Source organism: Triticum aestivum, chromosome 3A, assembly GCF_018294505.1.
Source record: "Triticum aestivum cultivar Chinese Spring chromosome 3A, IWGSC CS RefSeq v2.1, whole genome shotgun sequence".
NCBI classification, from domain to species: Eukaryota; Viridiplantae; Streptophyta; class Magnoliopsida; order Poales; family Poaceae; genus Triticum; species Triticum aestivum.
In genome coordinates this window covers 615,176,599-615,191,270 of record NC_057800.1, presented here as the reverse complement: position 1 = coordinate 615,191,270, position 14,672 = coordinate 615,176,599, and positions in this window count along the sequence as shown.

The window sequence follows — 14,672 nt, the reverse complement described above, 5'->3', positions numbered from 1 at the left end:
AGAATATGTGGTTGCAAAAAATGACAGGATCAATGTGCTATTATAGGGGCCACGACCGAGGTGGCAACCCTTAAGAAAGCGTTGTCCGAGGCCGAAAACAGAGTGGCCGCGGAGCATACAGAGGGAGGGAAGCAGGAGGCGCGGGTGTAGGAGGTGCAGAAAGAGCTCCAGGCTCTCGTGAAAAAACACGAGAGTTTGGAGCTTGACTCGAAGATGCAAGCGTCCGAGCTTGCGGCAGCCCTCAAAAGCGCGAAGTCTGCCAAGGCCAAAGCCCAAAAAGCCCTCCAAGAAATTGGAGATATGAAGAAGATAGCAGCGGGTAAGGCATTCATTATGCAAAGCAAGCACGTGAAAGTGAATTACCTGTTACTTACCCGAGTCCGGAGCTCTCCACGAGCATTCACAGATTTGCCCCATAGTGCGTCTGATGCCGCCGCCTACTACCGAGCCGAGGAGGGGAGCTCGACGGAGAAGGTGTTCTGGTCTCAGTATGCTGAGGCCGGACACCTGGTGCCTTTGAGCGACCAGCTGAAGCAAATGGTCGAGCTCCACAAGGTGGCCGAACAGGCCATAAAGGGCTTCATAGTTCGGCTTTGGCCTGGAGAGGCTCTGCCTGGGAGCTACTTCAGGCTGGTGAGGCGGCTGGTGGATGCCTGTCCACGGCTTGAAGTAATCAAGCGCTCCTTCTGCATCGAAGGTGCCCATAGGGCACTTGCCCGTGCTAAAGTGCACTGGGGCAAGATGGATGCGGAGAAGCTGGTGAAGGACGGGCCGCCGCCGGGCAAGGAGCATCGCGTCCCGGAAGCGTATTATGAGGGCGTCTTGAAGGGTGCCCGCCTTATAGAGAATGAATGCTCCAAAGATGTAATTTTTAGTAAACTCGCATTTGTGATCCTGTACGCTGAAAACTTGTTCATATGCGCTAAGCAACACTTTTGAATTTAAAATATTACCTTCTGTGCGGCCGTTTATCAAATTTGAGAGATGGAGAGTCGTCGGCTTCTGCCCCCGTGCCATGAGTGCTGGGGTGTTCGGGATAAACATGAGCGCTCTTTTTCCCATTCTTGGGTCCTTCGAGGGAGGCGCTCAACACAACGAACAAGGCAATCGGACTATAATGCTTGAACACTCTCACTTAGCCATAGATCTATAATTTTAAATTTCGGCGAAGCCCCTAGTGTTCGGAAGACCGAGTTCGGGGCGCTATCCACGCCTAGGCCGGACAAAGCCGACTCCTCGCTTTAAGCGGCATAAGTCTTTAGGGACTCGAAAACCTCTCGAACAGCGACCAGCTCTCGCCTCATCATGACGGTCAGTTTTAGCTTTCTCTACTGAGGTGCTTAGCCCAGCTCAACTGGGGCACAATCACAGTAGTTCTCCTAGTGCTACCTTAGCCGATATAACGGAACGTAAGGTACCAAAACATAGGAGCCGGGCAAACCCAACTATTGACCCAAGACATGATTCGGAGCCGATGCATATAATGCTATAAGTTCAGGGTGCCGCACTTGTGAAAGTGTTCGGACTTCTCACACCGTATTGTGGGGTACTTAAGCCCCTGGTTTATTGGCCGTACCAAAGTGTACGGGTGCAACATGTCATTAATGGACATATATTCGTAAAAAAGAGTAATGCAATAATAGACGGAAGCTATGCATTGTTTATTTAAAAAAGCTGCGATCAAAGCAGAACGATACAAATACTGCAATAAGCAAAAGATGGGACTATTTAACATGTCCTTTCCAGGGGCAAGCTGCGGAATGTTATGTGAAACAGGTATACTGCTTGTTATAGAGACCACCTTAGAGTTCCATAGTGCGGCGTAGTTTTCTGCTTCCCTGGTTGTATCGTTTGTGCGGCAATTGTACTGCTGGACAAGCCTTCCGAAGAATGGAGTCTTGAAAATAAGAGAAAATTAAGAAATCGGCAGCCCCTAGTGCGGTTTAAGCCGTGTTTCGGGCGTGCCGTGATGGTGCCCCTCCCCCTGTGCCCATGGTATTTCCAGAGCGTAGTTATGTACGCGCAACACTGGTTTCGCAAGTTCGCGAGGGCTGGGGTTGGGGCCGCATTGCTACCCTTGCTCGGAACATGCGTGGTGGTCTTGTTGTAGGTTACTCCGGGCGCGCTTGATGGTGTCCAGACGTTTAATGGCCGGACTGGAGAATTGCCTTGAGAGGCTGCTTTGTACTTCTGCTGCGATAGCCGCCGTATGCTCCTCCGTTCGGAGAGAGCATTCGGTGTTTCCATTGACCGTGATGACGCCTTGAGGGCCTGGCATCTTGAGCTTGAGGTATGCGTAGTGCGGCACCGCATTGAACTTGTCAAATGCGGTTCGCCCAAGCAGTGCGTGATAGCCACTGCGGAACGGGACTATGTCGAAGATTAACTCCTCGCTTCGGAAATTATCCGGAGATCCGAAGACCACTTCAAGTGTAACTGAGCCTGTACAATTGGCCTCTACACCTGGTATGACGCCTTTAAAGGTCGTTTTAGTGGGTTTAATCCTCGAGGGATCGATGCCCATTTTCCGCACTGTATCCTGGTAAAGCAGGTTCAGTCTGCTGCCGCCGTCCATAAGGACTCTAGTGAGGTGAAATCCGTCAATAATTGGGTCTAGAACCAATGTGGCGATCCGCCATGACAGATGCTAGTGGGGTGGTCCCTTCGATCAAAAGTGATCGGGCAGGAAGACCATGGGTTGAACTTTGGGGCGACTGGCTCCATCGCATATATGTCCCTTAGCGCATGCTTCCGCTCCCTCTTGGGGACGTGGGTGCGTATATCATGGTCACCGTCCACACTTGTGGGGGAAAACCTTTCTGTCCACTGTTGTTCGGTGGGCGGGGCTCCTCCTCGTCATTGCTATGCAGCCCCTTGTCTCTGCTTTCGGCATTTAACTTGACTGCCTGCTTGAACACCTAACAATCCCTGTTGGTGTGATTGGCTGGTTTTCCGGGGGTGCCATGTATCTGGCATGAGCGGTCGAGTATTCGGTCCAAACTGGACGGGCCCGGAGTATTTCTTTTGAATGGCTTTTTCCGCTGACCGGGTTTAGAGCCTCTGAATCCGGCATCAACTGTCGTATCCTCAGCATTGTCGCCATTAATGCGACGCTTTTGCTTGTTGTGATGCGACCTGCCACTGTTGTCCTTGGTATCCGAATTACCAGGGCTCTTGGTCATGTTATTGCTGTGAGCTAGCCAGCTGTCTTCTCCCGCGCAAAAGCGGGTCATAAGTATCGTGAGGGCTGCCATGGATTTCAGCTTTTCCTATCCTAGGTGTCGTGCAAGCCACTCGTCGCGGATGTTATGCTTGAAGGCTGCTAGGGCCTCTGCGTCCGGACAGTCGACGATTTGATTTTTCTTGGTTAGGAACCGTGTCCAGAATTGTCTGGCCGATTCCTCTGGCTGCTGAATTATGTGGCTAAGGTCATCGGCGTCTGGTGGTCGCACATAAGTGCCCTGGAAATTGTCGAGGAATGCGGCTTCCAGGTCCTCCCAACAACCAATTGATTCTGCTGGCAAGCTGTTAAGCCAATGCCGAGCTGGTCCTTTAAGCTTGAGTGGGAAGTATTTGATGGCGTGTAGGTCATCACCGCGGGCCATGTGGATATGAAGGAGATAGTCCTCGATCCATACCGCAGGATCTGTTGTGCCATCATATGATTTGATGTTCACGGGTTTGAAACCCTCAGGGATTTGATGATCCATTACTTCATCTGTGAAGCATAGTGGGTGTGCGGCGCCTCTGTATTGGGCTATATCACGATGCAGCTCAAACGAGCTTTGTCTATTGTGTTCGGCCCGGCCGGATTGACTGTATCCGGAGTGACGATTACCGTCTCGTACCGTGGGGCACCCACGCGATCCGTAGATCGATCTTGTTTTCCTTGCCTTGTCCTCCAATATATCTCACAGGTCTAGCGCATTTTCCCGTGCCTTGGTATTTTTTGAGCGGCACCGGGGTGCGGCTTGAGTGGAGGGCCAAGAGGCCTCTCTGTCGCGGCCAGGGGGTGGCCGGTCGGCCGCATCATGCGCTGGTGATGTAGGTTTAGGTGCTTCCTCCTCTAATCGGGGTAGCAGCCTGCGCTTTGGGTAGCTCTTGGAGGGGAGTTCAAGTTCATACTCTTCGGCCGCAAGGACCTCGGTCCATCTGTCGGCTAGCAAATCTTGATCAGCTCTAAGCTGTTGCTGTTTTTTCTTGAGGCTGCTCGCCATGTCCATAAGCCTGCGTTTGAAACGCTCTTGTTCGACGGGATCCTCCGGCACGACAAATTCATCGTCGCCAAGGCTTGCCTCGTCTTCGGAGGGAGGCATATAATTATCGTCCTCGACCTCTCTGTCTGCCGCTCTCTCATGAGGGTTGGCTTCTCCATCCTCCTGTGCTGAATCTTGCTGGAGGTGGTTGTCTTCGGCACTGTCCGGGGTGTTATTATCTCCCGTGCTGGAATCACCGTTTTTGCTTTGGCGGGATTTAGAGCGGCGCCGCTGACGCCAGCGCTTAGGCTGCTTCTTGGAGGGGTCATCCTCCACTGTTCCATCGCCATTGCCTTCTTTTGGGGTGTCCACCATGTATATATCATACGACGAGGTGGCTTTCCAGTGCCCTATAGGCGCTGGTTCTTGATCGTCTCCTGCATCGGCGTCCATACCGTCGATGTCTTCAGAGTCAAAGTCGAGCATGTCGGTTAAATCATCGACAGTGGCTACGAAGTGGGTGGTGGGTGGGCTTTGAATTTCTTCATCATCCGCATCCCAACCTTGCTGACCATAGTCCGGCCAGGCCTCTCCTGATAAAGAGAGAGACTTTAGTGAATTCAGAATGTCCCCGAAGGGCGAGTGCTGAAAGATGTCTACGGCGGTGAACTCCATGATCGGCGCCCAATCGGGTTCGATCAGTAGGGGCGCGAAGGGCGCGGAGGGCTCGGAGTCTGGAGAGGAGTCCGGCTCCTTGGAGTCATGGGCTTCGCAGAGAATAGGGATGGTGTTTGGCTCGATCGCCATAGAGATTGTAGCCCCCGAGGCGGTGTCCAACCACCCATCCTCGATTGGCGCAGTTGGCTCCGAATTAAGTGTCGGAGCTGATGCGGGTGCGGCCTCCAGGGCACTGTTTGGCGGCAGAGCTAGATCATGCCCATCATGACAGTGCGGCGCGCTCGGCTACAGCTCGAATCCGTCAAAGATCAAGTCTTCGCGGAGGTCCGCTGTGTAGTTTAAACTTCCAAATCTGACCTGGCTAGGGGCGTAACTTTCGAACTGCTCCAGATGGCCAAGCGAATTGGCCTGCAATGCAAAGCCGCCAAATACGAAGATCTGTCCGGGGAGAAAGATCTCACCCGGGATCGCATCGCTGTTAATGATCGGAGAAGCCATCGGGCCTAAAAGTGACGACACAGAGGAACTCTCAATGAAAGCACCAATGTCGGTGTCAAAACCGGCGGATCTCGGGTAGGGGGTCCCGAACTGTGTGTCTAGGCGGATGGTAACAGGAGGCAGGGGACACGATGTTTTACCCAGGTTCGGGCCCTCTTGATGGAGGTAAAACCCTACGTCATGTTTGATTAATATTGATGATATGGGTAGTACAAGAGTAGATCTACCACGAGATCAGAGAGGCTAAACCCTAGAAGCTAGCCTATGGTATGATTGTTCTTCGTCCTACGGACTAAAACTCTCCGGTTTATATAGACACCGGAGAGGGCTAGGGTTACACAGAGTCGGTTACAATGGTAGGAGATCTACATATCTGTATCACCAAGCTTGCCTTCCACGCCAAGGAAAGTCCCTTCCGGACACGGGACGAAGTCTTCAATCTTGTATCTTCATGGTCCAGGAGTCCGGCCGAAGGTATAGTCCGGCTATCCGGACACCCCCTAATCCAAGACTCCCTCACACAGGCATCTTGCTAGTAAGAATGAAAACAAACGACAAAAAAATATTGGACGGTGGTTCAAAGTCATGACCGCGCGGACAAGGCGGCCTTGTATTGGTATGTTCAGCCGTCTGTTTTAATACATAGGAGCTGGTGTGGTGATTATACACACACGCACGCATGCACACGAACTGCATGCACGCAACACTCCCACGAACACATGCACCCACGCACGCACGCAACACTCACACGTACACACACAACCACGCACACACGCAACACTCACACGCACACACGCACGCATGCATGCACACACCAGTACACCCAGTGGCGGAGCCAGGAAAAATGTATTACCGGGGCCAAGTGCTGTCAAAACTGATTAGGGAGGGCCAAACCACTGAAAAACTGATTTTTGGCTGCAAATAATCATTATTTTTTCACTGTTTATTAGCAAACATACACTAAATCACTGATGTTAGGGGGGGCCAGGGCCCCTGCTGGTCCCCCCTGTCTCCGCCGCTGAGTACACCACACGACCAACACACACTCTCACGCTCAAGTGCTCAACCTACACGTGCATGCGCGCACATCAGGCCCTGACAGACACATACACAACCAGGTGATTCCCGTGCATGGGTTGGAGTCTTGTCGCGCCTATGTAAATTTGTGTTTATCTGACCTTTTCCCTATGCGAACTGATAGGTGGGACCCACAAGGAACGTGGTCAATTTAACTAGTCAACATGGTGCCATGCAGACTATTTGGCCGGTCAACAGAGTGCAATCCGATGCTGAACCGTGAGCAAGTGACCGTATAATCACCGTAAAACATATATTGTGACTGTAATCAGCTGATTCTGAAGTTCGGTGAACGTATTACGCTTTTCTCTCTGTAGGCCCTCCAAAACTACATCTCTACACATTCTCGCATGTTACATCTAACAACTATGCAATACATAACTACTACTACACTCTAACACAATAAATCATATGTGTTTTTAGTTTTACTAGATATCATATTGTTACTTAATTATTCAGTTTGCATACATTAAAATAGCCTTTGAAATGTATGGCCAGTATCATATACCGCGCGGGAAAAATCCCGCCCTTTCCTATTTAATCGGGTTTGTGTCGATGGATCGTGCGAAACAGCAAAACTATGGTACTATACAGTACAAGTGACAGTTCACTGGGTCATCGTGTCGTGTACTCCTCCGTCGTAAGAGTGTAGCGCTCGCTTTCATAAATCTTTTAGTCCCTTTCGCCGACATGTGGGACATCAAGATACCGGGTCCACGTGCCATACCGGAATACAGTGTAGAGCAGCCGGGGTGAAGCACCCAGTCATGGGGCCAGCATAGTAATGAGCAATGAGGCGTCAAATCACAAAGTTGCACCTTTCCCGCAGTTAAGTTGGAGGGACGAAGTAATAATGCTAAAAAAAGAAGTTGGAGGGACGAAGCAACCATCATTTCACTCATTGCTGAATCCGCTTCTCCCTCAGACTAGCCATAGTGGGAGTAACTTCAGTAGTAACTTCAAGTCCAACTCAGCAAATTTGTCTATGTGGCAATGAGTTAATGAAGGGAGAGGTAGTTCTAGTAACTTAGCTAGTTACTGTAACATCACATGTCCCAATGCAGTATGAGTATAGAACCTAATAAATGGAGCTTTGCATGACACCACACCTATGTTACTACCCACTACGAAGGTAGTAATATAGTCTAGGGATATGTGTATGTTTCTAGTGTATGTTACTCTCCATTGTGACTAGTCTCATCTTCTTCAAGTTAACCATGTGTTGCATCTGCTGTTGTTCTGCCTCATGTGGGACGCGGATTGGCTTGGTAAAGCACTGACACGTGGGACCGCATGTTAGCAAACCGCCAGGATAACGTCCTCTAAAAATAAGAAACCTCCCCCGCCATCCGCGTGGCAAAATCACCTCCTTTTACTAATCTTGATTCTATAATTTTTTAGATCAATATAATTGAGATTTGTATAGAAGCACATAGGAGCCACAATGTGTAGCCAAATGTGAAAATAGCTTTTGGCATCATGGGAACCATTGTGGACGGTGTTGCCAAAGCCAAAAGGATGGAACCGAAGCTCCCTGATTGATTGATTGAAGGAATAGAAAAATGCAATGTCTCTCCTATTTCTCCCGTGCTTGGACTCGTGTACAGTATAAAGCACAGAGTCTACTCCCCTGTCCCTTCTATCACAAATCACAAAAGCAGTGAGGCGTCAAATCACAAAGCACGGATGAAGCAACCATCATTTCACTCTTCGCTGACTCCGCTTCTCCATCATCTTCTTCGAGAAACTATCTCACCGCACTAAGTTGGACGGACGATGCTATTGTGTACAAGTAGTACTAGTACATTTACGTGTCCTTTGGTTCAATGGACTTCCTGGATGCAAATAAGGCGGTTGTCTCGGCTTGCAGGCGGCACTTGTGAACGACTTACGTGGTCTCCCTCAATGGTGTTCTCCGTCGAACGCACTTTGCCAAACCACAACGTTTCAGATATCGTCGACGTCACCGCAATGGGGAAGGAAGTCAAATATAGTTGCTACCTCCATTTTTTTGTACACAAGGCCAATATATCAAAATTACAATTTGCAAAAGGCCACTAACACTAATCGAGGCAAAATTGATGGGGTTTGCCTCATACTAGCAACCAAGGACATTAATATCCCCTGCATGCATGCGGAAGTGAGAAGGTTGGTTTGCATGGCGCTGCATTAATCAAATGATGATGAGTGAGATGGTTAGCTCTTTGGGCTTTGGAGAAAAAATATGCATTAATTGACACGTGAAACGAAGATTTGTATCGATTAATCCCGCGAAGGAAAACCCCACCTTTCTTTTTTAACACTAGTACTCCTAGTACGTACTACGTACTTATCCTGTTTGGGTGTAGGCCTTGCATTGCCATATTTCGCCACACATTTTTGCCAAGCTTGCCTAAAGTTTTCAAAATGAAAAGGAGGTACACTTGCGCACGGCTGTCGCGGTCGCACCGCGCCCTCACACGGTCGCTCCTACACGCCGCGGTCGCACCGCACCCCCACACAGTCGCTCCTGCACGCCGCAAACCCAACCAAGGGAACGCACCCTCACTGACACGTGATGTCACATGTGAACAAACCAAACTCAGCCATCCTACCACTGACACATAATTTTCGTTCATAGAGTATGTTTATCCAACCGCATGTTGGGGAGTATCCGTACGGCCTGTGCAGTGGTCTGTTGGGGAAGAAGAAGAGCTGAGGAAGAAGGGTTAGAAGATGTAGGATATTCATCCAACCACCTGAAATGGTAGACTGACCCAAGTCAGGCGACTTGCATAACAATATATGTTTTTACAAAGCAAAAGATCCATAAAAACAACAACATAAAGAAAAACTATCACTACTCGCGGAACGAGACGGCCTCGTCGTCTTTGTCTGCCAGCGTGAACTAGCAATAGCTGCCGATGTGTGTCTCCGCACCGTGGTTGTCCTCGGCCTCCAGCTACTCATTCACGTGGAGCGTGCGGGCGCTCTGCACAGACGAGAGCACCGCCTGGCTCAAGTGGAGGACGTCCGGTTCCGCCTGCAGGAGGGACTCGATGGCAGTGGCATCCACGCTCTCCACGTCGAGTCGAGCCTCCGTCGCCCGGTTCAAGTCCAGGATGTTCGGTTCCGCCTGCAGGAGGGCCTCGATGAGAGCGGCATCCCCGCACTTGATGTCTACTACACAACCTTCTTCTTGTAGACATTGTTGGGCCTCCAAGTGCAGAGGTTTGTAGGACAGTAGCAAATTTCCCTCAAGTGGATGACCTAAGGTTTATCAATCTGTAGGAGGCATAGGATGAAGATGGTCTCTCTCAAACAACCCTGCAACCAAATAACAAAGAGTCTCTTGTGTCCCCAACACACCCAATACAATGGTAAATTGTATAGGTGCACTAGTTCGGCGAAGAGGTGGTGATACAAGTGGTATATGGATAGTAGATAATAGTTTTTGTAATCTGAAAATATAAAAACAGCAAGGTAACTAATGATAAAAGTGAGCGTAAACGGTATTGCAATGCTAGGAAATAAGGCCTAGGGTTCATACTTTCGCTAGCGCAAGTTCCCTCAACAATACTAACATAATTGGATCACACAACTATGAAGGAAATATGCCCTAGAGGCAATAATAAAGTTATTAGTTATTTCCTTATATCATGATAAATGTTTATTATTCATGCTAGAATTGTATTAACCGGAAACGTAATACTTGTGTGAATACATAGACAAACAAAGTGTCACTAGTATGCCTCTACTTGACTAGCTCCTTAATCGAAGATGGTTATGTTTCCTAACCATAGACATGAGTTGTCATTTGATTAACGGGATCACATCATTAGGAGAATGATGTGATTGACATGACCCATTCCATTAGCTTAGCACCCGATCGTTTAGTATGTTTTATTGCTTTCTTCATGACTTATACATGTTCCTATGACTATGAGATTATGCAACTCCCGTTTATCGGAGGAACACTTTGTGTGCTACCAAACGTCACAATGTAACTGGGTGATTATAAAGGTGCTCTAAAGGTGTCTCCAAAGGTACATGTTGGGTTGGCGTATTTCGAGATTAGGATTTGTCGCTGCGATTGTCGGAGAGGTATCTCTGGGCCCTCTCAGTAATACACATCACTTAAGCCTTACAAGCAATGCCACTAATAAGTTAGTTGCAAGATGATGTATGACGGAACGAGTAAAGAGACTTGCCGGTAATGAGATTGAATTAGGTATTGAGATACCGACGATCGAATCTCGGGCAAGTAACATACCGATGACAAAGGGAACAACGTATGTTGTTATGCGGTCTGACCGATAAAGATCTTCGTAGAATATGTAGGAGCCAATATGAGCATCCAGGTTCCGTTGTTGGTTATTGACTGTAGACGTGTCTCGGTCATGCCTACATTGTTCTCGAACCCGTAGGGTCCGCACGCTTAACGTTACGATGACAGTTTCATTATAAGTTTATATATTTTGATGTACCGAAGGTTGTTCGGAGTCCCGGATGTGATCACGGACTTGACGAGGAGTCTCGAAATGGTCGAGACATAAAGATTGATATATTGGACGACTATATTTGGACACCAGAAAGGTTCCGGGTAAGATTGGGACAATACCGGATCACCGGGAGGTTATCGGAACCCCCCGGGAGGTATATGGGCCTTATTGGGCCTTAGTGGAAAGGAGGGGAAAGGAGCAAGGGAGGGGGCGCCCCCCCAATCCCAATCCGAATTGGAGGGGGGCCCCCTTTCCTTCCTCCCTCCTTCCTCTTCCTTCCCTCTCCTACTCCTAATAGGAAAAAGGGGAGTCCTACTCCCAGTGGGAGTTGGACTCCCCCCTTGGGCACGCCACCCTCCTTGGTCGGCCCCCTCCTCCACTCCTTTATATACGGGGGCAGGGGGCACCCCAGAGACACAACAATTGATCATTGATCTCTTAGCCATGTGCGGTGCCCCCCTCCACCATAATCCTCGATAATGTTGTAGTGGTGCTTAGGCGAAGCCCTGCGACGGTAGAACATCAAGATCGTCACCACGCCGTCGTGCTGATGAAACTCATCCCTGACACTTTGCTGGATCAGAGTCCGGGGATCATCAACGAGCTGAACGTGTGCAAAAACTCGGAGGTGTCGTAGTTTCGGTGCTTGATCGGTCGGACCGTGAAGACATACGACTACATCAACCGCGTTGTTATAACGCTTCCGCTTCTGGTCTACGAGGGTACGTACACAACATTCTCCCCTCTTGTTGTTGTGCATCACCATGATCTTGCATATGCGTAGGAATTTTTTTGAAATTACTACGTTCCCCAACAGTGGCATCCGAGCCTAGGTTTTATGTGTTGATGTTATATGCACGAGTAGAACACAAGTGAGTTGTGGGCGATATAAGTCATACTATTTACCAGCATGTCATACTTTGGTTCGGCGGTATTGTTGGATGAAGCGGCCCGGACCGACATTACGCGTACGCTTACACGAGACTGGTTCTACCGATGTGCTTTGCACACAGGTGGCTGGCGGGTGTCAGTTTCTCCAACTTTAGTTGAACCGAGTGTGGCTACACCCGGTCCTTGCGAAGGTTAAAACAGCACCAACTTGACAAACTATCATTGTGGTTTTTGATGCATAGGTAAGATTGGTTCTTGCTAAGCCCGTAGCAGCCACGTAAAACTTGCAACAAACAAAGTAGAGGACGTCTAACTTGTTTTTGCAGGGCATGTTGTGATGTGATATGGTCAAGGCATGATGCTAAATTTTATTGTATGAGATAATCATGTTTTGTAACCAAGTTATCGGCAACTGGTAGGAGCCATATGGTTGTCGCTTTATTGTATGCAATGCAATCGCCATGTAATGCTTTACTTTATCACTAAGCGGTAGCGATAGTCGTAGAAGCATAAGATTGGCGAGACGACAACGATGCTACGATGGAGATCAAGGTGTCGCGCCGGTGACGATGGTGATCATGACGATGCTTCAGAGATGGAGATCACAAGCACAAGATGATGATGGCCATATCATATCACATATATTGATTGCATGTGATGTTTATCTTTTATGCATCTTATCTTGCTTTGATTGACAGTAGCATTATAAGATGATCTCTCACTAAATTTCAAGATAAAAGTGTTCTCCCTGAGTATGCACCGTTGACAAAGTTCGTCGTGCCTAGACACCACGTGATGATCGGGTGTGATAAGCTCTACGTCCATCTACAACGGGTGCAAGCCAGTTTTGCACACGCAGAATACTCAGGTTAAACTTGACGAGCCTAGCATATGCAGATATGGCCTCGGAACACTGAGACCGAAAGGTCGAGCGTGAATCATATAGTAGATATGATCAACATAGTGATGTTCACCATTGAAAACTACTCCATTTCACGTGATGATCGGTTATGGTTTAGTTGATTTGGATCACGTGATCACTTAGAAGATTAGAGGGATGTCTTTCTAAGTGGGAGTTCTTAAGTAATATGATTAATTGAACTTAAATTTATCATGAACTTAGTACCTGATAGTATCTTGCTTGTTTATGTTTGATTGTATATAGATGGCCTGTGATGTTGTTCCGTTGAATTTTAATGCGTTCCTTGAGAAAGCAAAGTTGAAAGATGATGGTAGCAATTATACGGACTGGGTCCGTAACTTGAGGATTATCCTCATTGCTGCACAGAAGAATTACGTCCTGGAAGCACCGCTGGGTGCTAGGCCTGCTGCTGATGCAACTGACGACGTTAAGAATGTCTGGCAGAGCAAAGCTGATGACTACTCGATAGTTCAATGTGCCATGCTTTACGACTTAGAACCGGGTCTTCAACAATGTTTTGAACGTCATGGAGCATATGAGATGTTCCGGGAGTTGAAGCTAATATTTCAAGCAAATGCCCGGATTGAGAGATATGAAGTCTCCAATAAGTTCTATAGCTGCAAGATGGAGGAGAATAGTTCTGTAAGTGAGCATATACTTAAAATGTTTGGGTATAATAATCACTTGATTCAACTGGGAGTTAATCTTCCGGATGATTGCGTCATTGACAGAATTCTCCAATCACTTCCACCTAGCTACAAGAGCTTCGTGATGAACTATAATATGCAAGGGATGGATAATACAATTCCCGAGCTCTTCGCAATGCTAAAAGCTACGGAGGTAGAAATCAAGAAGGAGCATCAAGTGTTGATGGTCAACAAGACCACTAGTTTCAAGAAAAAGGGCAAGGGGAAGAAGAAGAAGGGGGACTTCAAGAAGAACAGTAAGCAAGTTGCTGCTCAGGAGAAGAAACCCAAGTCTGGACCTAAGCCTGAAACTGAGTGCATCTACTGCAAGCAGACTGGTCACTGGAAGCGGAACTGCCCCAAGTATTTGGCGGATAAGAAGGATGGCAAGGTGAACAAAGGTATATGTGATATACATGTTATTGATGTGTACCTTACTAGAGCTCGCAGTAGCACCTGGGTATTTGATACTGGTTCTGTTGCTATTATTTGCAACTCGAAACAGGGACTATGGATTAAGCGAACACTGGCGAAGGACGAGGTGACGATGCGCGTGGGAAATGGTTCCAAAGTCGATGTGATCGCGGTCGGCACGCTACCTCTACATCTACCATCGGGATTAGTATTAGACCTAAATAATTGTTATTTGGTGCTAGCATTGAGCATGAACATTATATCTGGATCTTGTTTGATGTGAGACGGTTATTCATTTAAATCAGAGAATAATGGTTGTTCTATTTATATGAGTAATATCTTTTATGGTCATGCACCCTTGAAGAGTGGTCTATTTTTTATGAATCTCGATAGTAGTGATACACATATTCATAATGTTGAAGCCAAAAGATGCAGAGTTGATTATGATAGTGCAACTTATTTGTGGCACTACCGTTTAGGTCATATCGGTGTAAAGCGCATGAAGAAACTCCATACTGATGGACTTTTGGAACCACTTGATTATGAATCACTTGGTACTTGCGAACCGTGCCTCATGGGCAGGATGACTAAAACGCCATTCTCCGGTACTATATAGAGAGCAACAGATTTGTTGGAAATCATACATACAGATGTATGTGGTCCAATGAATGTTGAAGCTCATGGCGGATATCGTTATTTTCTCACCTTCACAGATGATTTAAGCAGATATGGGTATATCTACTTAATGAAACATAAGTCTGAAACATTTGAAAAGTGCAAAGAATTTTAGAGTGAAGTTGAAAATCATCGTAACAAGAAAATAAAGTTT